Genomic DNA, 27918 nt, shown 5'->3' with positions numbered 1-27918 from the left:
TATATGTGGGTGTATGTATGTATGTATGTGTGTGTATGCAAGTGTAATGTGTGTGCATATACATGAATGTGTGTGTGTTTGTGCTATGTGTGCAAGTCTTTTGATGTGTGTGTATCACTGTGTGTGTGTGAGTGTGTGTGTGTGTGTGTGCTTACCTGGACACGCTCGCCCGATCCACCGGAGGAGGTCCAATGGAAGCTCCATTGGACCTCCTCCGGTCGGGCGAGCGTGCGCAGGTAAGCACACACACGTGAGTAGAAAATCTACACACACACACACACACACACACAGTACCTTGTCTTCTCTTACTCCTTCTTCTTCACAGCAAAACTCCACTTTCATCTCCTTCTTCACAGAAAAACTTCACTTTCACTTCACTCCACTTCAATCTCAATTAAAACTCCATTTAAACTTCACTCCACTTTCATCTCAACTACTACTTTTTTCACACACACCATATATTACAAAAATGATATTGTGGTATAAACACTCACACACACACATTCATTTATATATATATATGTATATACACACATAAAGATATACACAAAATGGATTCATATATATAGTTTTACTAAAAAAATACTATGTTTTTTACACACACACAACCATATATTTAAAAAAATGATCGTATGTGTTTGTGTGTATAAAAAACGTAGCATTCTTAAAGTTAAGTCATGCACACACACACACACACACACAAAATGTAAAAACTATGTGCACAGTTAAATATCTTATGTGCACATGCACTCAACTTAAATATCTTAACTTAAAAAAATGCACATACACTCAACTTAAAAATATCTTAACTTAAACTATGTGCACATACACTTAACTTAAATATCTTAACTTAATAAAATGCTACGTTGTTTACACACACCCACAAAATCATTTATACACGCGCACAGTAATGTATATAACTTAACTAAAATAATTATATATACACACTACCAAAAACACACACACATATATATAAAATGGTAAGATGGAATCATATATATAACTTAACTAAAAAAATTGCTACGTTTTTTATACAAAGTCAGTCATATAGAATGTTACGTTTTTTATACACACACTCACACAATCATATATATAGATATATATATATATATATATATACACACACACACACACACACATACACAAAAGATGAAGACACTATTAGACTGCATTAAATGCAGTCCTTGAACCACCATTTAGAAATTAAATGGCCCCTCAAATTTGACGACATATTCCACTGCACATACATTCAGAACCATCATATATTAAATGCACTTCTTCAATTATGATTTTCATTATTCTTTGAGCCGTCACAAGATCTTATGCAACTGTCTTTTCGTCTACCTACCAATCTTTCACTTTCATTAACCTTCACATCTTTCATTAACTTTCACCACTTTCATTAACCTTCACTTATTCCACCGCAGTTGTCTCGCATCTCCACCCTGTAATCTGTTGCTTGAGAGAATATGTCCAACATGAAAGTAACAATAACTTGCAAGGTTGGTGGTCAGATAGTCAACCGTGACATTCAGTTGAAGGGAAACTCATTGTTGCTTAGTGCTTACTATTTGCAGAGTTTGCTGCCTCCATCTTGCCATTTTCAGTCACTATCTGCTCTTATTGAAAGTGATTGTGGCCTAACAAAAGTCTTGCTGCAACCACAGTGGGATATAGAAGGTCATCAGCATTTCTTAATAGATGGTTCTTTTTCGAGCTTGTTTGAGATGCTTCATTCAGACACATTTATACAGGTATCTGACAATGAGAAAGGAAATGACAAAGAGATATCTGAAGATGTTTTAAGCATTGTGCATCTTGAAAGTAGTGGTGACGATATAGGACATCTCAAAACTCAGTCAATCGTCATTTGGATTCAACAAAATCCAGGGGCAAAAAAGTTAAATGATCTGTTAACATTATGTGGAGCTCCTTTGCAAGTTGTTGAACTTCCACAACATTATGATGGAAATTTGTGTTTTGAGTTACCTGCGACTCAGGATAAAACAAAACGAATGACAAGGATGGAACAACGCTTTGATGGTCACTTGTGGACTCGCCCATCTGTGACAACCATGGCAATAGCATGCACAATTCGTCTAAGCCACTGTTTGGGATTCATGCAGTGTAATTATTCAACGTGTCCTCGTTATATTAAGGAACAAGAATTCAATAGTAGAGATTTTCATGGATATTTGGACAGACAGGTGAAAAAGGACTACCTTGCAATGGAAGAGAATACAACAATAACTTGTCATTATTGTCAGAAGGTTGTTACTTGTGTTGCTGCTTGTCCCTGCAAAATCTATTATGTTTTTCCTAGAGATGGTACAATGTCGCGACTGGAAATACATGTTGGTAAACATTGTCATAATGTTAAGGCGGGAACCTCTAGGGCTGCTATTTCAAGAGTGCGGAAATTGGTAGGTGCAGTACTAAAAATAGAAAAGGGTGGCCCAAGAAAAATTCAAATGTTGGTGGCTCAACAACTTGTTCTTCACTCCTTGATTGGTGAGGAAGTTGAAGCTACATCCGATGTACAATTCAATGATTTTTTGGAAGAAATGATGCCACTGGTTCAAACCAAAGGGTAAGAAAACTCAATTTGGTTCCTTGAATTTGTTAATTTTTTAACTATTATAAATTTAGCCTTCTTGTGATGCATCGTGTAGGTTTTCTTCAATTGTTTCAAAGGAGAGAAAGAGTCAAGGTGCTGTTATTGGGGATGGATATGATAATATTTTATTGCTTCAAAAAAAGTGCATGTTTCCTTTTTTTCATGGGAGTAGATTTCCTGGACAGGGTGAAGAGGATGACAAGTGCTTCCTATTTAAAATGTCCACTAAAGGACCAGGTTCTGGGATTGATCTAGTAAACCGGATGAAAAGAACTGAAACTGGTGACTTGAGAAATGCGTGGGTACATTTTGATTTTACCCATAGAATAGATGGATGGGCAACAATGTCATGATCAGTTTATGATCCAAGGTAATCTTTAAGTATTTAAATATCTCGTATTTTTTTATCATTAAATAAAAGAAGATGTGTGAAAATGTTTATGTTGAATATCTTGCAGCATACGATTACTACAAATAATTGCTATATGTGAAACTAAAGAGGAGGATGCAAAGACTCAAGTTATTTTTTGGGAGAGCCTTAATTCAACAATGGAAAAGTACGGACATGGTGCAGCTGACTTTGTAGGTTTTATGTCTGATGAAGCTAGTGCAAATTGGAATACTATTCAAACAGTCTTGAATGGCGGGTCAGATAATATCATGGAGGGACGTGAACGATCATGCCTATTTCATTGGGAGCAGAGTCTCCACAAATATGCTAAAAAGTGGATACCTCAACATCTAACAAATCAACACATTGATATGTGTGAGGACTAGAGAGCTTGTAAGACCATTGTGCTTGCATCTCAAAAGGCGCTTTCAATTCAAAAGTGGTGGAGACAACATCTATCTACAGAGAGCATCACAAGAGTGAGCAGATGGTTTAAATGGTGGGATCAACGAATTTCACACTGGGGAGGAATTGGAACAGATGTAAGTACCTTTATGACAATCTATATTTTTAGAAAAATTTCTTTTCATACATGAAATTTATATATTTTAATTCATGTTTTTTTTCATTTCATAGGGTGGTCTAAGTCCGTGGGAGCGGGCACAAATTCCCAATGTTAATTTATCAGAAAGTGTACATGCCAGTTGGTTAGCAAGTGAAGGTGGAAAGGGAAAAATATCCTTGTATGATGCATGTGTAACAGATGTTATAAACTCATATATTCAATGTGCAAAGCGTTTGGGATATACTACTGGGCGTTATATAGGAACGGGTCTCACAATGGAGACTTTGCTTTCTCGAGTTGAATCTCAGCAAACTCCAACTCCAACCAACGTGGCCCATCTATTACACGAGACTATTGCAGGGACTCCCATGTATGTGCAACCAATTTTGCATGGAGACAAAGAAACAGTACAACGGAAAAAGAGGGGCAGAACAGGAACAAGTAGCTCTCATCGGCCGAAATATGTCATGGAATCTAAGCAACGAAACCATCGCGGTCGACCAAAAAAAATCAAGTTTGATACCCAAGGACCAGGTATTTCTAACATTCCGCTGCAAATTAGTGACAGTGATGATGCTATTGGATCTCAAAAAGAAACAACCACACCTTTTTCATCTAAAACAAACAATGTGTTTGAGAGTGATGTGCCACGCACTCAGTGGGCCCTCAGGAGAATGCCCATTCAAAGTCAAAGAAAATGTTTTGGAACAGTAGGGAGAAAAAATTGTGACAATATCTTGCATAGTCGCTCAATTGGTCTTATTGCTCCATGTATATGGTCCGAAAGAATGTTCAAAGGTAAAACAATCGAGCAATAGTTATGGTTTTGTAATCATGATATTTTGCATACCCAATCAATCAAAAGACAAGTCAAAGATTTACCTCCTGCTCCAAATGTTTGGCCAGTAGCAAGAGGGACAGATATCTACACACAGGAACTTGCCGTGCTGCATCAGAGTGGATTTCGGACAGAGAATTCAATGGTAAATCCACAACCTCTTGCTGGCGACTTCAAAGAAGGTGGTGGCAGCTCGAGGAAGAAAAAGTGGAGGCATGGAATCTCTAAAGAGGCCATGAAGAAATTGAAAGCATGTAATAGTATGACAATTATATTTTTGGATGAAGTGAAAAGGTGTCAAGAGCATGTAATTTTCTGAGTTCTCACTGAAAATAGTTATGAGATTCATATAAAACAGAGTCCAGCATGCACGTGTCCAGATTTTCAGAAGCAAGAGAATACCAACAAATCCTTTTTGGCATGCAAACATATGTACTATGTGTACACAAAAGTGCTCGGACTTGAACCTAAGGAGCACATGATTATTCATCAGCCAACCCTCTCACCAATGGACATAGCTTTTATTCTTGGACAACCAAGGATGATTTCTCCCTCCATTTAATTACAATTGGTTTGGTTTGCTTCTTTCACTCAACTAGAATATTGATCTATGATATGAAAGTGTTTTTCTGTATTTATTTTGGTTTATTTTACTTGTGATTATTTATCTTGAAAAAATATTTTTTATGCAGCAAAGGATTTCAAATTTCAAGCAAAAGATATGAAGCATCTTGCAAGCTATTTGGGAGCAAATTACTTGCCTTTTAGAGTGACCATTACATTTATGGTGACTATCCTTTTTTGTACTCTAATTTTGATCTTATCCTGTGGTAGTTTTGTGAATGTACTTACATCCTCAAACTTATGTTGTTTCAAAAAGCAATTGCTTGGGAAAAATAGTATTGTCTCTATCTGGCATTATTTTTTACTTCATCACATTTATATATGCTGTGGATTGTATTTAACTCTGAAATTAGTGTTGTCTCTATTCTGCATGATTTTCTACTTTATCGCATGTTTATATGCTGTGGATTATTTGACTCTGATCACATGCGTTGCGAGCATATTTGACTCTAATGGCATGAGTTGTGAAATGGTGATTTTATTTGTTTACACTTTTTCCGTCATTATGCCCTCTCGGTCTCTCTCTCTCTCTCTCTCTCTCTCTCTCTCTCTCTCTCTCTCTCTCTCTCTCTCTGCGTAGTGATATACAACTCTATGATTTTACTTTCTCTCTCTAGAAGAGAAGTCACTCTCTCTCTCTCTCAAGGATTTATGATCTCTTCTTCCAATGGTAACTCGCATAAATACTATCTCTCTAGAATTTATACTTTCTCTCTCCGTCAACCACACATATATGGAGTCTTATGACGATTGAAAATTACATTAAATAGATACTTTATGCTATGACACATATTTGGTTTAAAAAACTCTAAAGATTGCTAAAATTGTCAAAAAAACTTGAAATGAAAAACTCGCAAATGTTAGATCTCCATTTTATTTGTGTCACGACATTGCATAGATCGAGATGAGCTCTCTATGCAAAGTGTGTTAGCTTGATGTAAGTGATTCTCGTGTTTGAGAGGCAAGTCTTGTGCGCATGATTTTTTTGATGAGTGCTTGAGAGAGGAAGAGTTTGGATGTATTATGGGTATTCTTATGGGGAGAAGGTGAATGCTATTCCACAAATTGCATATTTCATTTTTGATGCACGGCATTGGGTTGCATAATCATTGATGGTGTTCAAGTGTCCAAAGTGTATATAGAGTAAGGGGGTTTTCAAAGTGTGTTGCTTGAGTGGGTGAGTGCAAGTGTTATTTTGATTGGTTTCCTTCTCCACTCCCAAAAGAAGGTGGTGCCCCAAGTAGTGTGCGTACCTCTTTACGAACATTTTTGTGAGGGAAGGCCCATTGGTTTGGATTTAGAGGCCCCATTTCAAAAAGCGCGCCCTCATAAAGTGGTGCCCCCACTGAGGAACATATTTCCAAGTTACCTTCAAATTTTTTAGTGATGAACAATGGAGTTCCCATCTATCCATTTCATTTTGCACAACACATTAGAGTAAATGTTCACATAGATAGAAAAGTCTTTTTCCAGCAATGCATTGTTTTTATGTTTGGTGCAGAAAGACTTAGAGAAATACTGGCATCACCCAATCCAATTATACTTCCAATCATCAATTATGAAACTTCTTTTGATGTTCACGTTTTCATTTTGTTTTAAAGGCAGGAACAAGGAGTGGTGAAGGGGTGCTCAAGGGCCATATGAAGGAACGAGATCTTCAAACCAACAACGAGGAGTAGCACATGAATCACGATCAAAACAATGAACCTTTTAGGCCTATTGCTCGGCAATCCATTCATATAATCATTGCAAATAAGTTTAGGTTTCAGTCTATCATAAGGAGGATATTTGGATCCACTCGCCTCAATGAAATCAATGCTTCAATTAATCCATTTATTCTACCTATGATAAAGTAATAATTAACAATGGATGTGTACATCTTCATTTTAATGTAATCATATTTATAGTGTCAATAATCTTGTGCGGCCCGTAAGAGAAAAGTTTCTTTAAAAAAAAGAGATTTCAAAAAGTCTAAACAAAATGTCAAGTTCTTTTCCCACGTTCTATGCAAGAAGTGGCGAAGATGCGCAAGAGTTTCTTAACAACTTGGAGATGGCACATCTCATATCCGGGAGAGATGAAGAGGAAGTAAAGCTACGAGCCTTCCCGTTGGTTCTAAAAGCAGAAGCTAAAGCATGGTATGAGACCTTGCAACCCCAAATCAAGTCCAATTGGGAGAGACTGCGAGCAAGCTTCCTCTCCAATTTCGGGCAAGGTGATACTTCTGAAGGACTATGGAAATGTATTATTGGACATAAGCAGGTATCACTTGAAGACCATCCCTCTTATGAAGCAACCTTTGTCAATCTATGGGGTAGGTGGGAAGCTAAATTAGAAAATCATTGTGGTGCACCTAACTTTCTAAAAAAAGAGAGATTCATGGTTGGCTTGTATCCACTTTTAAAGGCTAAAGTAGAGCTAAAATTCCCATCCACCTTCGAAGAAGCACGTGAGGTAGCCATCATCAAGTTTAGAAAACTACACTTCCAAGCACATAGAGCAAGGGGTTTGAATGAAGTGAGTGAGACGGATTCTCCACAAACCATGGAAGCACCAATTAGGGCCCCTCTTGCACAATCTTCACAAATAGGAGATAACTCTCAACAAGAGGTTTTACAAAGGGTAACTCAACAGCTTGAGAACCTCACTCTGAATCTAGTACAAGGCCTACCTCAACAACGACAACCAAGAGAAGGGAATCGCAATCAACGAAGACAAGCTCAAGAGTTGCGATGTTGGAATTCCAATGAAATGGGCCATGGCATGTACAATTGTCCACATCCAAGGCGACTTCCGGGAGACATATATCCCCCCAGACCGCCTCCTCTCACTGTGCAGCAAGAACAAGCTCAAGGCCCACAAATCCTTCGTCGACCACCACCACCAGCAAATATACCTCCCGTCCCACATGAGGAGGAAGAAAGAGGAGTCAACATCATCAAGCTAGAAGAGGTAATAGATGAGCATACTCTAAACTTTGATGTTATGCCGGTAGAAAAATGCACAAGAGCACATGATAAGGATGAAGACCGGAGAAGTGAAGGAACAAATTCAGCCAGAAGGGACAAGAAGAAGAAGTCAAAGATGGAAGAAGTTGAAAGTAGCAGGAAGAAAAGATCAAGGTGAAGGGAAATTGGTATCAACGACTTCCCATTGGGAAAGGAGCTAGAGCCCTACAACATCCTGGAGGATTTACAAACCCAAAAGCCAAACATTTCATGGCCTCAACTTCTACACCTATCAGCCAAAGTAAGAAGGCAATGGCCAAAGTTGGTGAGTACAAGAATTCCAAAAAAGAAAGCAAATCTTTCCATTAAGGTTGTGGCCTCAAAGCTACAAAAAGATGTGGAACCCATTGTGGATGCTTACATAAGGGGTAAAAAGGTGTCTAATGTATATGTTGATGGTGGAGATCAAATGTGTGTGATCACAGAAAAATCAATGAGCAGGTTAGGGCTTGAAATTACAAAGTCCTCTAATTGTCAAGCTAGGCTAGCCAACAACTCAAGTGTGAAGTGTTTGGGGATCATTGAAAATGTAAAAGTATCTGTATGTAACATATATGCACGAGTGGATATGTATGTCATGCCAGCTAAGGGGGAGGGATATCCCATCATCCTAGGGAGGCCTTGGCTCATTGCTGTGAATGCAGATCAAAAATGGGGAAGTGGTCATTTGATTCTTAAGAAGGGTCAACCGGTGGTGTATGATTGGCGAGAAGGAAAGCAACTAGATATCAACTACGAAACCATGGCAGATGAAGAGAGCGAGGAGGAGAGTCCTTACTCAAGTGATGAGGAAGCATCAACCAATGCATCAACCAGTGAAGAGGAGTCTTCTTTGGAGGTAATGGGAATTGTATTCAACGCCAACACTCAAGATGTTCCAGTAGAAGAAAAGCCAACAGACAATCACACACGAGGGGATGAAAGATGCCACCACCTTGAAGAAGGATTTGAGAAGATGCTTGCAAAAGACCTTACTTGTGAGGAGAAGAGGTCCTACATCAATATGTTAAGGAGGTATCCCAATTTGTTTATCACTGACTACTCACAAATAAGAGGTGTAGATGTAATAGAGCATCGAATTGAATTGAAACCAGGGACCAAACCCGTGGCTCAAAAGTTAAGGCGACTAGGATCTGTGCAACAAAAGGCTCTCCTACAAGAAGTGAATCGACTCTTGAAGGTTGGCTTCATCTATCCAATATCCAACTCCGAATGGGTATCACCTATTGTAGTCACTCCCAAGAAGAATGGTAAGTGGAGGGTCTGCGTGGATTACAAACCCCTCAACGCTGCGACAAAGAGGGACCACTTCCCTCTCCCTTTCCAAGATGAAATTTTGAATGAAGTGGCAGGTCACGAATGCTACACGGTGTGTGATGGGTATTCAGGATATTTTCAAATTAGAATAGCAGAAGCAGACCAACCAAAAACCACCTTCATCACACCTTGGGGATGTTTTTCATTGAGAGTAATGCCTTTTGGGCTCACCAATGCTCCTAGCACCTTCATGAGATTCACAATATTTGTATTTCAGCCATTCTTTGGAAAATCTATAAGAGTCTTTATAGATGATTTCTGTATTTATAGTTGTAGATCACTTCATTGCCAAAAGGTTGAAGAGGGGCTGAAGAGGCTCCATCAATTTGGGGGACAACTCAACCCAGAGAAGTGTCATATCGGTGAATCTCAGGTGGTTTTGCTAGGCCATGTGGTTTATTCAGAAGGAATTCAAGTGGATCCCTCTAAAGTAGAGGCCCTTTTTTCATTATCTCCACCAACAACAACTAAGGAGCTAATGACCTTCAACCACAAAGTGAGGTACATGTCTCGCTTCATCCATCTCCTAGCAGAAGCCATCGCCCCTTTGCATAGGTTGGCAAGCCAATCTACATTTGAATGGGGGAGGGAACATGCAAAATGTTTTGAGGAAGGTAAGGGCATTCTTAGCTCTCTCCCAATCCTAATGCCACCAGATCCAAAGGAGACCTACTATGTCACTCCAAGTGTAGGTTTTGAAGAAATTGGTGTTGTTTTGATGTAAAAAGATCCTAAAACATCATACATGAGGCCGATCTATTTTGCAAGCAAGGTGATGACTCCGGCCGAGAAGGGATACACTGAAATGGAGAAAGTGGTCTTTGCAATCTTGTTTGCAGTAAGGAAGTTTCGATTGTATCTTCTCCCTGTGCCATTTTTTTTTCTCACCTTAGAGCACAATCTACCATATGTAGTACAACACATGAGCCTCTCATCTAGAATAGCAAAGTGGGTGCTTGAACTCCACGAATTTGAATACACTTTCCTTGTAGAAAATAGCACAAGAGCAGGACTTGCAGACATTCTCACCTACAAAGTGAGAGAAAGGGAAGGATCACGACTACAAAGAGAGGAAGGCTCAAAACAGTTCAAAGTAAAGGAGATTGATAATGCCCATACTTTATGCTTTGACGGAGCTTATCAACGCCAACAAGACAAAGCAGCAGGGGGAATCATCATTTTGAACCCACAAAAGGAGGTAATGGTTAGAAAAGGTATCACTCTACCCAGTGTTCACTCTAACAATGAAGCTGAGTATGCTGCTCTAACCCTTGGGTTAGAAGAATGCAAAGAAATAGGCATACAAACACTTATTATAAAAGGTGATTCTTTGCTAGTGGTCAGGCAAATCCAAGGGACTTGGAGGTGCAAGAATCATACATTGTTTGAGTGGCTTAGTAGTGTAAGAGCTTTGATGAAGGGTTTTAAAGCAACACAGGTACAACACATTGTGAGAACTCATAACAAGGAAGCAGACTTACTCGCAAATGAAAAGCTTCAAATGGCGGTAGGAGGTGTGAAACTATATGAACCCAAATATCAAGGTCAAGAGGAGCTAAAAGACATTATCTTCTTTCTACAAGCAAGTGAGTGTCCCAAACACTTAGACAAGGTGTAATGACATAGACTAGTTAAGAAGGCCACACCTTACCAGTTGATCGGGGATGATTTATATCACAAAGGGAAAGATTTGGTCTCGAGGAGAGTACCAGGTGTGCAAGAGATAGAGAAAATTCTTCTTTCATGTCATGATGATGTCTGTGGTGGTCACTTTTCTCAAGACATTACAAGTAGGAAGATTTTACAAGCAGGGTTTATTTGGCCGAGCTTACATCGTGATGTCCAATATTGGTGTAAGGCATGTAAGCCATGCCAAATTGCTGGGGATAGACGACTAACATATGAGCCTCAAGTCCCAATAATATCTTATGGCCCTTTTGAAAAGTGGGGTGTGGATGCAATAGGTCTCCTACCTCGTACTTCTACAGGGAAGGTTTTCATCATCATGGGTGTTGACTACATGACACGATGGGCAGAAGCAACAAGCACAACCCGAATCACAGCTGAAGAGGTATCAAAGTTTATTTTTTATCATATTTGTAGTAGGTTTGGAACACCCCTAGAAATCTTATCAGATCGAGGCCCGAGTTTTAGGGCTGACCTTCTGAATGATCTCTTGAGGAGGTTGAAAGTGAAACACCTGCATTCCACAACCTACTATCCTCAATGCAATGTATTGGTGGAAAAAGTGAATGGAATGATATGTAAGATCATTTCTAAGCAGGTTGTGGACCGGCCTAATGATTGGGATCGCCATTTGACGGCTGCTCTTTGGGCGTATAGGACATCTTTCAAGGTATCTACCCAATTCACCCCTTTTCATTTAGTTTATGGACAGGAAGCACTTCTCCCCATTGAGGTAGAGCTCTCAAGCTTGCGCGTTCTTGCAAGAGTGGCAAAAAAACCAAAAGAGGTTCTACATGAAAGGATCTTAGATCTCCAATGACTTGAGCTAGATAGAGAAGAGTCCATTGATCACTACATCACCAAAGCGACAAGCCAAAGGGATAAAATCAACAAGAAGCTCAAGGGGAAAGGATTGAAGGAAGGTATGTTGGTTCTTCGCTATGATAACCGACTTGATACTCAACTTGACAAATTTTTTTTGCAAAGATGGGAGGGACCTTTCATGATAAAAACAAAGTTTGGGAATGGTAGTTACAGATTAGCAGATTTATCAGGAAAACTCCACAAGACCAGAGGCAATGGATAGAGATTAAAGCCCTAATTTCAACGTATCAATCCGTTGATAGGCAGTCATCTGCCTGCATCGTCTAAGCTCCAAATTGACATGGCTCCCTTCGGCTTGGCAAATGCTTCACCTATTTTTAAAGCTTTGATGTGCAAAGAAGAACCAGCCTTGGAATCTGAACATACCCAAGGCAACCCTCCCATCTCCGATTTATGGGATTGAGGTAATGAAAAGCAGGTCTAATGGAGTAAAAGAGTGCATGACACTCCTCCTATTGGAAAAAAAAAAAGTGGAAAAGGAAAAATGACCAAAAAAAGAAGAAAAAGAAGCAACACCATCCTCCTAAAGATATGAATATCTTTAGGCTTGGGGGAGGGCTAATATGAGTGGCATAAAATGGTAACCATCTTTTTGCAACATTTGTCAGCCTACTCAACGTCCTCTTCCTCATATGTGTATATATTTTTCTACGCTATTAAGTTATCTAGAGTAAATTCCCCCTCTTCGTTTAACCTTTGTGGCGACACATACATTATACTCTTCCCAAAAATGTCACCTTAGTCATATATTTATATTACCACCCTTTTCTTTTTTGCTTTGTAAATAGAATAAGCATACAATAACCAACTATATACCCCCAAACTTTCTTACCTCTTGTGAATTAGTAGTAGAAAAATAATATATCCATCTTCCACCCCATATAGATAAATTCCCATGGAAATCAACTCTCCACTTGTCTTTACCAAAGATTATGGTCCCTCTCTACAAGTCTTCTATGCCCCCTACATAGGTGGCCCAATATCTCTTAAGAATATACATATAGTTTCTCTCCTTTCAAAAAGACTCCAATTGTATACTCTTTTCACAAGAAAATAATATTGGGCCCTCCTCTATTTGTTTAAGCATCATAGCCTTTTGAAAAAGCACGATTCCCCTTGGATGCATACAAGCAAAGGGCCCATACAAGAAGACTTGGAAGCAAAAGGTTCCCTAGCCTAGTGTGGACCTTCCAAACCGAATTCCTTAGTGCATGGGCGTGAAGAATAGTCCAAATTCATATCAAACATGTTGAGAAGGTCAATTTTGCCTTTTGAAGCATGTCATTCCGAGCTACAAGTAAAAAGTTATGGTCAAAATAGTGTAAATCTGTCAGATTCGCAGCAAAAGGGAACTGTAAATCAAGTAAATCAAGAGGGTGAGATCTTATTTTTCCCCTACTCATCTTCTAGAAGAGCAATGAGTGTTCAAGGTCACTTGTATGTGATGGGACCAACCTAAAGATGCTTTCTAAATGCCAAGACAGACAAGTTGAGATACCCCACAGGAGCCACCCGTAGGGCCTCATGGTGGGGCCCACCTACATTATGCACCCCTATGGAGCCTTCACGGTCTAAAATGATATTTTTGGTGAATAAATAGTCCCTTTTATGTCCAATATTCAATGAGTGGTCAAAGGACACTTAATTAGATCTAATCACTTACTCTAATTAAGTGTAGCATAATCCCACTCCTACACAACTATAAATAGCCCCCCTTGGAGAGACTCAAGGAGACACACACACACACCTATATTTTCAACTTCTTGTTGTTTCTTGATCAATAGTAGAGAAAACCCCAACTCTCCCTCTTTCACATCCTTCCTCCTAACCCTCCTCTTTGGAGGAAGTGCAACTCTATTCTCCACTCTTTCCATTCTACAATCTCTTACTCCATCAACCCAATAAATCATTTGTAGCACCTCAATAACTTGTAAATACAGCATGATCTCTCTCATGGTTATGTTAATGATCATGAAATCATCTTCAAAACTTTCAAGTGTCGCAATTCGTGATGGTTAGCCAGCGTCTGTCCTCCCCTTAAAAGGTGTGCGAGAAATCAAGTGTTCTATTCTCAATTTACCATTGGTTTGTTTCTCCACACTTATTCAATTGGTCTAAAGAAATTTCTCACTCCAACTCTCTTTTGCTTCATTACATATGCATGTGGCTACCTCTCATGGTGATTTTATTTGTGTCACGACATTGCATAGATGGAGATCAGCTCTCTATGCAAAGTGTGTTAGTTTGATGTAAGTGATTCTCTTGTGTGTTTGAGAGGCAAGTCTTGTGCGCATGATTTTTTTGATGAGTTCTTGAGAGAGGAAGAGTTTGGATGTATTATGGGTATTCTTATGGGGAGAAGGTGAATGCTATTCCACAAATTGCATATTTCATTTTTGATGCACGGCATTGGGTTGCATAATCGTTGATGGTGTTCAAGTGTCCAAAGTGTATATAGAGTAAGGGGGTTTTCAAAGTGTGTTGCTTGAGTGGGTGAGTGCAAGTGTTATTTTGATTGGTTTCCTTCTCCACTCCCAAAAGAAGGTGGTGCCCCAAGTAGTGTGTGTACCTCTTTACGAACATTTTGTGAGGGTAGGCCCATTGGTTTGTGTTTAGAGGCCCCATTTCAAAAAGCTCGCCCTCACCAACAAAAAGGTACTATGGTCCCTTCCATATTCTTAGGCCAATCAATGAGATGGCCTATCAAATCATGTTGCCCAATCATTGGCTCATACACAATGCTTTCCATGTGAGCCTATTAAATCCTTACAAAGGAGACCCACCTCAAGAACCAACTATTGAAGACCCACCAGAGATTGAGGACCAAGAGGAGGTGCTGCAGCCCGAGTCCATTCTCTGACATGAAGACAAGGTATTAAGAGGCGGTAAGACTATCCGACGGTATCTTATTAAGCTTAAGGATTATCCTTTTGAAGATGCTAGATGGATGCAAGGCATACAATTAAAGGATAACCTAAACCTTTTCAATGCTTACAATGCTTCCCAAGAGTAAGCAAATGTACAAAATGTTAAAAATGAACAAAGTGTTTTTTGTCTTATAAGACTCTCTTTTTCTTTATTTTGCACAAAAATGAAGTAGTATGCATGCTTACATCAAGTTTGAGGAGACGACGTATCCCAAACACCAAGTAGAGCTTGTCACTCTACTATGAAAGATTGATAGGACTACTGTGCAGACATGCTTGCGGCAGCCTAAGGCTCTCAAGCGCCAAATGGACTAGTCATCCATTGTGGAATGATGTCATAGGGTAACATAGGGATCCTATAGCCGCTAAGAAAAGGACTCATGAATATGCTTTATCTTCTCTACACCATTGTTCAAAACATACAAAGAATACGTTATGCTAGAATGTAAAAGTGCATTATCACTACCAAACCAAAAGGGCAATGCAAAAACACTTACAAAATTGGCCTCAAATGATGTCCACCCGCCGCTCCCCAAGTGGTGCGATCTCACTGCCTCTACTCGCGCTTTGGCTGCCTCCTTCGTTGCTTCCACTTGCTAGGATTCTCATGCACTGCTCGCTTTCCATTCTTCCTGTCATAATAATCAATATATAATTCTCCTAAATGATTTTCTCATATTAAATTGATCATTTAATGTGGGGAAGTTCTAGGGAAGAAAAGGCTAGAATATTGGTTAAGCTAGCAGACCGGCCACAGTAGGTATCCAAAGGAGGGAAAATATGGATCCAAAGGGGGGGCCATCTGCAAAAGATCCATGTGCAACAATGGACTAAAAAGACCCTAAGGTTCAGCCCATTAAGACTTCCAAAATGCTAGGGTTCCAAAATTCAAAGGTTGTGTCCAAAGGGTTAAAGCTTAGGGGGAATTGGATGCTTTGTGTGCTCTCCAAAGTCAACACATATCCCTACATGGGAGGGGACGAGCCCTTCTTATAGGGGATGAGGGAGGAAGCCACACACACACACACACAGGCTCCCTTTACACAAAGGGAATGAGGGACACATGTCAGCTCCCTAGGCCAGATGCCCACAAGGTGTGCCCGGTTTCTATTGGATGACCCTTGAAGTGGACCAATGAGAACTAAGCTAGAGTAAATCTAGTTTAATTAATTTAAAAACATTTAATAGAAGAAACCAATGAGAATTAAGTCTCCTAGAAGACTATTGGGCAGTCTCACAAGGGGTCCAATGAGCATTCAGGAGCCCAATGGCTTGCCTGATTCCTATTGGCCAGGAGGCAAAGGGGTCCAATGAAAGTTTAGTTTAATTATTTAATTACCTAAAGCTCTCACAAAAGGGGAAAGGGGGACACATGTCAGAAGGCTATCACTTATGCTGCTTAATAGTCATTGGCTTGACTTGGGGAGAGCCAATGAGGGCTCAACAAGAGCAAATAGCAAGAGGGCTCGCCCAAGAGAGAGAGGGGGCTGATTTTTGCAAGGCATTATCACACACACACTCACACAATCTCATGTGTGAATAAAGAGAAGACTATATCTTCCCAAGCTTTAATGGAGAGCTCATCACCTACTCCAAGCTTGTGAGATAGAAGCCTACAACGACACACTCTTGGCTTGTGGATGCAAATCCAACCAAGAGCCAATCTTCAATGCATGCTCATCTCCTCTACCAAGCTAATTACTAATCTAAAGCTATGCTAATATGAGTGATTATGTGAGGAGATGTACATATTTCTCGTAAGATACTCCTTCTTCCTCTCAATCTACTCTCATACCGTGCTAGCTCTCACCATCTTCGAAGATGTGTGAGGTTTTGGGTCTGAGAACGGGGATAATTAAAGTTGTGTTTGTTGAGTGTTTTGCTTAGTGCATGAAGCTTTCATCTTCATTGCACTAGCTAGTCTTGAAGGAACACAAAGAATTGTATTGTACAATGTCTCTCTTGATGGGAGAAACCATAATACAAAGCCTTTTGGAGGGGGGACCGGCTCCATGCAAACCCGGTCCTCAACTGTTGTCAATAGCTTAATTTCTCTCTCTTTTGAAAGTATTGTCGATGCTATCTAACTAGGTGTTATGATTTTTGTTGCTCTCTCCACCCAAGCACTCTTGTAATTCTCATTAGGAATCTATTCTAATGAAATTCCCACTATGTTCATGCTAATGTCCGCTACACATAAGTTTTTAGACCATCAAATGTTACACTTCCAATATTCTTTGGCCAGCCAATCTGACCGTTTCCACCCATGCTTTTGTAATGGCTATTGCCCGCACAGGAGAAATAGGCATAACGGGAATGATTACCCGCAAACTACCTTACATTATGTGAACAGAAAACACATAGAAATAGGATAGAAGACAGTACACCGCACATAGGCATAGAACACCTCCTGCTTCATTCATATGTAATTCGGACAGAGAGTTACAACAGCATATGTAATGGATAACATAAAGGTAAGTTACATCAAAGACAGGTATGCCCCCCATATACAACCGCTGCTCCAGCGCAGATCGAGAATGGTACACACTCTCCTCCTATCCCATGATATCTTGTGAAGAACTGCCACCACGGCCGCCGCATGACTCCTGATCCGCAATGTCCAGACCTCTGGAGGACCGCATTGTGAGACTTATGCCGTAACACCTGGCACACACAGTGGATCGCGCGAACCCACACTCAGCCCCTCCGGTTGGAAGGTTCCAGTTGCTGATCTTCAACCTGTTCTGGTGAAGATGAAATGTCAATGTATCCAAAGCCTCTAAAATCTGTAGTATGGGCCCGATAGACCTCATCCAAAAGATGTGGATCTATCTTAGTGTGCTTCGGCCAAGGAGCCCTGGGAATAAACTGTGTTGGAAAAGAAACAGACTGCGGCGCCTGCGGAAAAGGAGCAAGAGGTGTATGTAGAGGATAATAGCAAGAGAGGTATCTATTGAGAGCAGAACAAAATGGAGGACATGGGGGTAGACTGAGGAAGAAAGAGTGAGCCAAAATCTCCACCCAAAAACACACCCTGTGCCGCTCCTTACGAAATCAACGAATCATTCTGTGAAAACGAGATACATGAGCCTGGGCCTCAGCACAATCCTCTATAGCTTGTGCCCAATCAGCAATATCAAAACCTTCTAGAACGACACTCTTACCTCTGTCAGTGTTGGATGACTCAGGTTGCTACATCACAACCTGCTGAGTTGGTGGCTGTGCTCTCACCTCAGTAGACAACCATGTGCTCTAGCTCTGCAGTTGATTTTCCAAAAAGATGTGGAGGTCCTGTTGCATCTCCATCGCCAAAGCATCCAAATCGTTCATATTGATCATGACATCACCAGGATGCGAGGCTAAGTATGAGGCAAAGCTATGCTGCGTTCACAATTAAAGCAGTTCATCTTGAATGGAAGCCACAAACATAGCATTAGCCCCCCTAAGCATTTGTATTTCTTCATTGCTGGCGAGCCGTTGCATTCAAATCTTCATTTTGATTGGTCAAATCGGCAATGCGAGCCTGCAAAGCCATTACCTACATTTCTAGCTCATTAACTCGACCCTCTGTTGCAGGGGCTGGCCAGGCCGCACGAATAGACTCCGCAAGTCTACTCAAAAAAGTGCCACACGCATGGATTTGGTCAGCAGGGTTTGCTACCGCCGCCTCCCATGGTAGCACCGCGAGAAGAGTACCTCCCGTCAAAGCAGCTGCATTGGTGGTTCCAAAAGTTTTTGGCTGCGATGGAATGTCCATAGCCGGAGAGCCAGTCCCAATCAGAGTAGTAATTGCCACCCTTTCCTGCATTCGGCGTCTCCAGCGTGCCACCGCAGAATCCTCCAGCACAGGAGATGCAGTCGCAGGAGGTGGTGTAGAAAACTGTTGTTCCTCCCGCGCTCGCTTGCGGGTTGCTAGTCCTGTAGTGGCCATCTCTTTTGCTCCAGAGGGTACCAGTGCAGTCGATGGACCCGGAAAATCCTCAGTACCAACATTCTACTGTGTTTCTTGCCCAGCAGGAGCTGCCAAACTCTGGGTTTGCGACAGAGGTGCAACAGTCCCTTAGACCACCAATCTGTCATCTTCAAAATGGCAGAGAGGACGTAGAGCGAGAGGGAAAACTTCTTGTAAGGGAAAGATCAATGTCAATAACTGGCCGACTTTTGTGTTGGTTGGGGTATTTCACCCCAGCTGTGCCACCACTCTTTGGCATTCTGCCAGCAGTCTCTCTCAGACAACTGCTGCCCAAGCCACTGGCTCAAAGTTGGCTGAATGCAACACATTTCTCGTTTTGGTCAAGATGGTATAGGTTTTGGCTTGTAGCCAAATTGCCTTGAGAAACCATATGTACGCATCCCTTGTTGCTACATCTGTTAACCCTGAAAGCTTATATTCACCTTTCACTTTCAATCCAAATTCTTGCTCGACATCGGCAACAGGAATCACATGAGATGCTTGCATGACTCCATCATTGGGCAAACAGCAACACCTTGAAATTCTTTCTGCTGTCAGCTTAATCTATTGGTTATTAAGTTGCACCATATCTCCCACAGCAAGTTGTTCAATCAAAGCTGTGGGGTGAACAACTTTTCCTTGCCAATCCAAGTTGGCGAACATGGAAACTTTTGGAACCACCAATGCGGTTGCGGAAGGAAGTTTCACATCCCAATCTGTTCTATGCATATTCACCGCCTCTCCTACGACGTCTTCCTACAATTGGAACCACAGGGTCAAGCGGACCCTGCGACCTAGTGGGCATGCATGTTCATTGCAGGTCATCCATCATGCATCGTGGTCGCCAGATGTAATGGCTATTGCCCACACAGGAGCAATAGGCATTACTGGAATGATTACCCGCAAACTACCTTACATTATGTGAACATCAAACACATAGAAATAGGATAGAAGACAGTGCACCGTACAAAGGCACAGAACACCTCCTACTTCATTCATATTTAATCCAGACACAGAGTTACAACAGTAGATGTAATGGATAACATAAAGGTAAGCTACATCAAAGACAGGCATGCCCCCCATATACAACCGCTGCTCCAGCGCAAATCGGGAATGGTGCACACACTCCTCCTGTCCCATGATATCTTGTGAAGAACTGCCGCCACATCCGCCGCATGAATCCTGATCCGCAATGTCCAGACCTCCGCAAGACTGCAGGACCGCATTGTGCGACTTATGTCGTAACAGCTTTATTGCTTTTTGCACTTCAAAATGCTTGTGCTTGCAGTATTCGCGCATCCGCACCTTCATCAGGTCTTCATTGAAGCGCTCATCTCAACTTGACATGAGAAAATTGTCATGCAACATGATGATGACTCTGTCTTTTAATTCTTTTGACACTTCACTCTAGGTGTTTAGTATGTAGTGTCAAAACACCTGAGAGCAAAGTCCACGCATGCACGAAATCACCTTTTTGCCCTCGTCATTCATGATGATACCGCCACTAATGTCAATTGAGTATGGCAAGCCCTCTCGCCTGTGACACGTGAACCTAGCTATCATGGCAGTGGTCTCGAGTGGCATCTTAAGTGGCATCTTGATGGGGGTATAGATGACAGGTGTCTCCACTAGAGTCTGGGCCCCGAAGTGAGGAGTGTCAACTAGGGTGACTCCCAAAGGAGTAGCGAGTGGTGTGTAGCCAAGAACGGCCAATAGTCACGCACAACCTGGAGTAGATGGAAATGCCGTGGCTTGTGTGGGGGGCACGCAAAGAAGGGAAGGTAATGAGCCTTGTCGACAATGACGTGGTGTCAAAGCATTAGCAGTGGCATCTCCATAGCAACCGTCGTCACTACCACTAGAGCGTCGGTGCCTAGAAGAGTGTGTAGATTGTCTAGTAGACACCAAACTCTTGGAGCACATAGATCGCTCCAAAAAAGAAGGAGACGTTGAAGAAGTGGGGTGATGTGATGGTGCTCTAGAGCGATGACGCTCCATATACCACCTCCTATGCTCGAGTGACAGAGAAGAAATAAATTGATCATCATCCATACCTACATCAAACACACGAACATTAAATCTTAATGATGAATGGAGAAAAGAATCTAAACAAGTTATAATTTGCTTAATCACAATTTGCTTTTCTCAAGTATAGCATATAGACAAGAATAGACAAAACTCCACTTGAATCCAATATATATTATAAAAAGGAGCAAAATTTCTCAAATACAATGCTTATGGCTTTAAGAGGTGTCTCTCTCATCCTTGCATAACTCAACATAACTCCCTATGTCTATATAGAGCTCTCCGTTTAGGCAAATGTTCTTTGTTACATTTTGTAGGTCCTCCGCATGCATCCCATAGAGAGTAGAAGTGCGAGGCTTGTCTGGCACCACCTCAACGACTTCCAAATCAGCATCCTCTCCTATCTCCTCCACTGATGTCGTTGTGATTGGCACATGGTAGCCCTCATACGTCCATTCACTAGGGGATACCTCTATGACATACCACCAGCTTGGTGCAGACTTTGTAGGATGAAATACCACCTACAAGAGCCACATAGCTTACATGAGTGCTTCCAGCCACTAGTCCTCTAAAATTGGATGTTAAAGATTTATAGACTTACTTGTTCACAATGCTCGGGTAGTACGAAAGTGTTTAGAAGGTCGGTCCATTTTTTGGTTGAATCCACCTCAAGGAAACCTAACTCTCCTTTGCGCAAAGCAACATTGTGACCCTCCATGTTTATCTTGAACCATTGTACATCAAACAAATCCACAAAAATATCCTTTATAATCGATCCTCAAAATCTCTTGTAACGTGCCGAAGTAAGTGAGTTACGCCACCATAAGATCTACATCACAGACCGTCATCGACTAGATTGTTTGAATTTTTCCATGATTCCACAATCTTTTGTAAAACGCTTTTTGTCAATCCATTCCACCCTAAAATGGCGACCTTTACACCATACTGTCATTTATGACTTATACTCCAACCAACAAAGATAATGAGTGGCCATCAAAACATCTAAAAATCCACGAGTCATACATTGCAAACTTACATTGGTCATGCAACCCCGAGAGTACTCCCACTCCTCCTCAATCACTTGTTCACCGCACTATTGTGCACTTTTCAATTGGTTGTGCAACCATCTTAAGCTCATGAATATTGGTACTTGAGACCCGCTGGATAATGCATCAGTGGATTTCTTCCTTGTCTCCACTCAATTCATGCCCTTTGTCGCTCTTGCTTTGCATCCTCTTATTTTGAAATCCACTTTTGCATCACTGGATTGTTAAGCATGCAAAATCAATTGATTTTAGCCTCTAGATCTTCTGTCATTTTTTTCTCAACACCGAGATTGCACATGAAAATCCCAGATATACGCTCATCATCTATGGTTCACAATAGCATGTCACAAGGTTTATCAAATCCATCTAACCAATCTCCAATGTAAACTAGGGACTCTGATAGCAGCCAACCTTCTGCCATGCTACCCTTCGGACGTGCCTTCTGGCGCAAATATCCCTTGAGCGTTGTCGTGTCGTGGCATGTACATAGTGTGAAATAAAAACCTTCACCTCACTCTTAACACTTCTCAATGTATGAAAATAAAAGCAATCATGTACATATTGTGATATATGTTGAAGTGGCTACTACGGTCGCTATCATGTACATACCTATCCGAGGAGTCGTGGTATAGCATCTAAAAGGCATCCTTGCAAAATTGCATGGGAAGTGACCCAAAATGATATATTGATTAAAAATGATGCTTATCTGTGGTTTTTATGCTTATGGAAGTGATCCCAAAAATTTAGGGATTTTTTTGACTCCGTTTGGGATTTTTTGCATCAAAAATGGTATTTTTTGGGTCAAAAATGAGCTGAAAATGACCTAGTTTTGGTCCAAAGTGGCAAAATGCCAAAAAATTGACACATCAGCTGAAATTCTATGGAGAAGAGAGAGAGGGCTTATTTTTACAGAAAACACCTGCAATTTTCTTCTACTGTGCATTGCTTCCATGGTTGCCCAATCTATGTTTACTGCAGTCGTGCCTCTTCACAATCTTGTATTTGAGCTTGTGAGGGAGTGAATTAGGGTTTTCCCTTATCAAAATGGTGTGTGGGCTTCAACTTAGAATCTCTTAAATCTTTGAAAAATCAGAAAATGGTCTCCGTGAAGATGGAAGCTCATTTATTCCTCAATTGTTTGATGCTACGACTATATAATTGGGGGTGAGGCTACATGATACCATGAAACAGGTTTGGGTTTTGATTGAGATTTGTGCTTGTACAAGCATTGAGGTTTCATGGCTAAAACTTTAGTGTTTTTAAATGGTCTTTTTTAGTGAAATTGAATGTGATTTGGTGATCCTTTCATCATAATCTCAACTACGAAAACAAGCAGATTCCAAGCACAATGGAAAGAGGGTTTGTGACTTTGCTGTCACGAACACTCTTAGATTTTGAGTCACCCTTAGAAAAAGTTTTGTTTATTTTACGTAAATGCTTTTTCTTAAAGTGTTTGTGACTCTCATCATGAACTCTCACAGCTAGAGGTTCTGCACCTTCCCAGCTAGACCGCACACATTCTGGCATTTTTGGTGAACCCGACGCGAAGTGACTCGGCTAGGATTTGTGATGATATAAAGTTGAATGTACATGATGTGATTTCAAAAAGGGTTATCTGATATAGTTTCAAAAAAAATTTGTTTAACCAAAGTGATGGAGATGGAAGAAGTAGTAAGGATTGCATTGGGTGCAGTGTATGAGAAATGTAATGTCTTTGAGGGATATGACCCAAGAGTCATTCTTGAGTACTATGCAATGGGGATGAGGGTTCAAGGGATTCCTAAAAGATTGATGATTATGTACTTTCAACAATTGGTAACTCCAGATTTCTATTAGCAAGTCCCAGACATAGAAAAGAATGCTTTCACACAAGAAACCTTGGGCTTTACGGAATGGAAATAGAGCGCATTTCTTCTACAAAGTTAGATGTTGTATAGAATGTTGACAATAGAAAATTGATACAAGTACCAGGATATACAACTGATCGCAATCAAATTCATGAAAAGATGAAATCTATAATAGATGAGTGCCTTCTACAAGGAAAAAACATTGTTACATGCAAAAGATGAGGATGTACTCAAAGTTGTTTATGCAAAACTTGGTGCTTCTATTTTGGCACATGAGAATTTTGCTTCCTTGTTTGATGCTATGGAGTTTTCACATAGACCTATGGTCGAAGATACTATGGATGGAACTCAATCTCCAAAAGATGATTATGTGAGCTCAGTTTCTATTGGGGATTCACTGGATGGGATTTCATTTGGTGATGCTTACACTGCTTTTGGTGAATTGGTTATGCAAAAATTATCATGTTGTGAAGACAAGGATGATAAAGATGTTGTAAAGAATGTGGTAGAGCATGGATGTAGACAAGGAGATGTAAACATGCAAAAAGGTATGACCCAGGATGACATAAAGTATTGCGATTTGGAAGTTGGTTCATGCTTTAAAGAGATTCACAAATATCCAAATGAAGATTAAATTGTTTGTGATGACAATGCTCTTCAATGTGATACATATTCTTGTGGATTGGTGGATGAGATGTATTTCTTTTTGTGATTCTTACAATGCTTTTGGTGAATTGGTTATGCAAAAATTGTCATGTTGTGAAGAAAAGGATGATAAAGATGTTGTAAAGCATGTGGTAGAGCATGGATGTAGCCAAGGAGATGTGAACATGCGAAATGGTATGATATAAAGTATTGCAATTTGAAAGTTGTTTCATGCTTCAAAGAGATTCACAAATCTCCAAATGAAGATAATACTTTTTGTGATGCCAATGCTCTTCAATGTGATACATATTCTTGTGGATTGGTGGATGAGATGTATTTCAAAGTCGTAGAGTCTTGTTTGGAGGGGGTACAAGTTGATATGCAAACCACCCACTACTACCAATGAGTGGAAGGGTTTCGATGATGAAATGGAAAAAGAATTAACTTCTATCTTTGTGAAGCATGCTGACTTTTTTGAGATTGAAGTACAAAGGTACTTGAAAGAAGGTGTGATGGTAGAAAAAAAGTGTGAAGGAAATATGGCCTATATGCATACCACAAGTATGAGGAACCATTGCATCATGGGATATGCTCTCAAGTTGGTCCCATTGAAGAGGATCTTATGTATCTTTTGCATGAATCTTTGGATGGTTTCCATGCCACATATAAGAAGGGTTTTGAAAGATATCAATCATGTCATGAAATGGGACAACAAGAACAGGAGGACATGGAGCTTATGGCTCTTTTAGAGGATTCTCAGGAGTAATTTCAAGCTCCTTATGATAGGGGTTTCCAAAAGTACTATTAGATATGTGACCTACAGAAAGAAGGAGATGAGCACGAGGTAGATCTTATGATATTCTTGGATGAGGCTTTACATGATTTCATGCATGTAAGAGAAGTTATGTATGTAGATTATGAGGCACCAAATGAGATAATTGATAATATGGAGCTTGATGATTCAGGGATGCATGCTAAAGTTTTGGATACTAGAGGGGGTGATGCAAATTCACTAAAAATTCATGCTATGTGGCATATGTGGGACTTTTTGATGTTACCAATATTTCCCAAGAGAGCATTATGATGCTTATGGACTTTGTTTGAGGATTTATATGCCCTTTGATAGAGGGAAATTCTTTGATGTTCTTGATGGATATTCCTCTAATCTTATGCCTATCAATTTAGGGAATCTACATGGATCTCCTTTTGTGATATCCATTGCACCAACTTCGCGAGTTTGTAGATTGTGGTACGGATGTCAGGAGAGACACGTCCCTCAATGCCCACTTGTAAAATAAACTATAAAACACATCTAGCAGTGATATTAAATTCCACACATGGATATGTTACACAATTTCACTATGATATATTCCACTTCAAAAATATCTGACACATTTTATGCCAGTCGTGTGACTTCAAACCAGTAAGCTTCCCTTCTTTAGTGAAACATGTTCGGAGGGAGTGTATTACGCCAGTGGGCATCCGCACAGATTGAATAATCTCTTGTACTTTGCATTCTTAGCCTCTTGTCAAAATCCATGGCACTTTAGGGAGTTTTTTTAATCCATTGGGTGCTGTCTGCGAGCAATATTGCTCCATAAGATCCACATTTTTATGGTCAATTCTGGACCCCAAAGTATCTTTCTTGCCGATGAGATGGTCCCATAGCAGATTACCCACATTCTTGAATATGTGCATTGGATCGAGCAAGTGATTGATCATGAGTCTAGCCAATATGGTAACTCGTACCATATAGAGAGTCTCTTCATCTCTAGGGGCAAACCGTCATCACACATCTCCTTTTGCTCTAACCATGCTCAAGTAGACATCCTCGGTGGCTCTCTTTCCAAAAAATGTTTGTGTAACTCATGATTCTCTGGAAGATGCGCTTGATGACCTTTGTAGATTTGCTTCTTCAGTGAGAGCGCCCGACGTGCATTAAGTCTAGGTCCACATGTGACACATGCTCTAGATCCGCTTGTTTGAATCCCTGCATGTATACACAACACAACGAGAAGCTTGAGAAAAACCAAGGTTTATAGTTTTTGAGTTTGAGTATATATCACATGAGCATTCTATTAGTCCGGGATAGTCATGCATGGTCCACATTAGAATGCCTCTGATCAAAACATTGCGTCAACCTGTGTGTCGGCCCATACCCACCACTTCTATGCCAATCCACAATTTTTGTAGCTCTTCCAATAGCGGAAAAAGATACACATCCATATTCTTCACTTTATACCACCCCGGCACAATCAAGCTTAGAAACAGGTGTCCCTTCTTGGTAGTCAACCACGGGGAAATATTGTAAACGATGACAACTGGCCATACATTGTAAGATGTTGACCTCTGACCAAATGGATTTACGCCACCCATAGCCAGATTGAGGTACAAATTTTGAGCTTCCATCGCAAAATCCGGCCATGCATCGTCTATATGCTTCCAAGTTGTGCAATCTGTAGGAATCTGGAGCACACCATCCGAAGATCTATTCTCCTTGTTCCATGATGGTAGGGCACAGCCATGGACTTACATTAAAAGAAATATTTGATACAAGGCAACAAAGAAAAGTGTCGCAAAACCTTCTTCGGGATTTTTTGTCCGTGGAGATCTACTTGATATCTCTCGAAATCACATTTCGGACACTTCCTCCATGTCTATATATTCCCCTCCAAAAAGAATGCAGTTGTTAGGACAAGCATGAATGGAATTGTAATCCATCCCCATGTTTTGCTTCCTCTCTAGAATCTGGCATAACATTATCAGCTGGCAATATGTGCTCTTTGAGCAATCTACATAGCAAAAAAATGTGGTACACTTGTGTAAGTAATCTATCGGATCATTATACATTTAGAGCTTTTTATTTAAGTAAACACGTTGAAATTGATCACCTAAAAAGTGTTGTGATTTTGGTGTCACTCCATCTAAACTTTGCCTGCATGTTGAGAAGAACCAGAAGCAACTTCAATCTAGATACGCGTGCTCCATCATACGGCTTCACTTTTCATGTCATCATAGATAAGCATTTTTTAATCTATGATCGTCTCAATCATTTCATTGATCTCGGGCTCAAACATAGCCTCATTGGGAATGGGGTCTGCATGATCACCCTCCGAGCTCTCAGAGGCTACATCTTGTGGCCTCACATATGCTACTTGACCGAAGCATCTACAAATACGTCTATTGGGTTGCAAGATTGCTGTCTGTTGGCCAGCGTCAGACTCCAACGAGTTGTAATTGGAAACAACTTGATCTATAATAGATGGATCAAACTCACCAAATTCGTGAACGTGCCGCAAAGAAATGCGTCTTGTTTGTCGCACAACATGTTTGCATTGACTACAAGGACATAAGGTCCTTGTTGAGAGAGAGGCATTTTGGTTGGACGGCCCCACATCGTCATCACTACTCATAATGAATGTAAAAACCTTATAACCTGAACATAAATTTAATCTTCTATCGGCATCCCCCATCTCTTATCTGTCTCTCTTAATCTCCCTCACAATCAAGAAACCATAGATCAAGGAGATCAGAACCACCTGGTT

At 40.5% G+C, this 27918-nt stretch overlaps 1 pseudogene; it reads left to right on the top strand.

Moving 5' to 3' along the window:
- The first annotated feature begins 24266 nt into the window (after window positions 1-24266).
- Window positions 24267-25457, top strand: LOC147460938 (uncharacterized; annotated as a pseudogene).
- Window positions 25458-27918: the final 2461 nt, after the last annotated feature.

This window comes from Adiantum capillus-veneris, chromosome 3 (assembly GCF_014529385.1).
Source record: "Adiantum capillus-veneris isolate H3 chromosome 3, ASM1452938v2, whole genome shotgun sequence".
Classification (NCBI taxonomy): domain Eukaryota; kingdom Viridiplantae; phylum Streptophyta; class Polypodiopsida; order Polypodiales; family Pteridaceae; genus Adiantum; species Adiantum capillus-veneris.
Note: the sequence above shows the minus strand (reverse complement) of the source record. Positions and strands in the feature narration are given on the sequence as shown.